This window comes from Arachis stenosperma, chromosome 9 (assembly GCF_014773155.1).
Source record: "Arachis stenosperma cultivar V10309 chromosome 9, arast.V10309.gnm1.PFL2, whole genome shotgun sequence".
In the NCBI taxonomy this organism is placed as follows: domain Eukaryota; kingdom Viridiplantae; phylum Streptophyta; class Magnoliopsida; order Fabales; family Fabaceae; genus Arachis; species Arachis stenosperma.
Window position 1 is genome coordinate 17,702,849 of NC_080385.1, and position 1,304 is coordinate 17,704,152.

A 1,304-nucleotide genomic window follows, 5' to 3' on the forward strand; every position below is an offset into this window, starting at 1 on the left:
GGGCGTATATTTCAGTTGATGTTTTTTTTTTTCATATTTTAGTAGTTGTAATTCATTCATATTGAATACTGCACAGACAATTGGGTGTATATTTTTACTCAACCTCGGGTGTATTATTAGACTAGCGTTGGGTGTAACAATTTATAATATGCGTATGCTTTTGATTTTTTGCTTTATGTTTTACCACCTGTAATACAGTTTTTGAATACATCACAGACAGTTTATCAGCACAGATAGTTTAACTATGGGAAAAAATATACATTGAATAAATTGAATGGCAAACATTTACATCATTTGTTCAATTTACAAACTACCCAGTTTCTATATCCTCAGAATTAATCTGACAGAACGGATTCAATAATACAGAGGATGGCTTCGACAGCCTTATAGCACTACTCTCTCTAATTGCCTGATCTCTCTGTCTATTCAACTCACTAAATAGTATCCGGGAAGCATATTCCACTCTGTAGTGGTCCACCTCCTCCTACAATTAAAAAGTATGTTATGTTTAAACAGAAATATTAATTCAGTAAAGTAATACAGAGTTATATACTTCTAAAGACAGTTACCTGTGTCCAGTTATCCCATTCATACTTCCCCTTTTTAATGTTTTCCGGCTCTATTAACTCAAGCCACTTCATTACGTAAATAGCGCAGTCATAGCTGAAAACGAAGAAAATAAATTACAAATCTCATTTAGGAAAGTTTAAGGTTCAGAGTCACAAATCTATACCTTGTTTTTTGGCCTGAAATTTTAACATATGGGGCTTTAATTTCCTTCTCCTTCTCGCCTTTCTCGAGAGGTTTCCCGCCGGCATGTGCTATCAATCTCGAAAATACATATCCCTTAAATACCAAAACAAGTCAGTAATACACCCGAGTCAATTGACAAGACACACCCAACTTAATATGGAATATACACCCAACTCAAATTTCAAAATAGACCTATCTATTAAAGTAAAGAAGACAGAGGGAACTTACAGTGAATTTATTAATTTCCTTTCTCTCAGGGCTTGGAGCTTTTTTGTGTAGCGGGTCAAGTATTTGACATTTCCGCGTTCTTGTATTTATTAGCCACAACCACCAATGTCCCGAGTGGCAAACAGGAGCAAAAATCTGAAGGATTGCCACATTTCAACAGTCTGTTATTTCATTTGGCATATAAGTAAATAAGCGTACTAACAAATTTACGAAACAAAAACTTACATATGGATGCGAACTTAATTTTTTCCTGTCTATGAAGGGAATGAAATTGGGGTAGGCTTCCACCCTGAATTCTCTGTTCGTTTTTGGAGATATGAATT

At 34.9% G+C, this 1,304-nt stretch overlaps 1 long non-coding RNA gene across 1 annotated transcript; it reads right to left on the reverse strand.

The window, feature by feature from the left end:
* Nucleotides 1-371: 371 nt before the first annotated feature.
* On the reverse strand, nucleotides 372-785 carry LOC130947653 (uncharacterized). The gene is made up of 3 exons (XR_009072756.1): nucleotides 734-785; nucleotides 570-663; nucleotides 372-484 (listed from the first exon to the last, which is right to left on the reverse strand). It is a non-coding gene; the product is annotated as an uncharacterized LOC130947653 (long non-coding RNA).
* Between the last annotated feature and the right edge of the window lie 519 nt (nucleotides 786-1,304).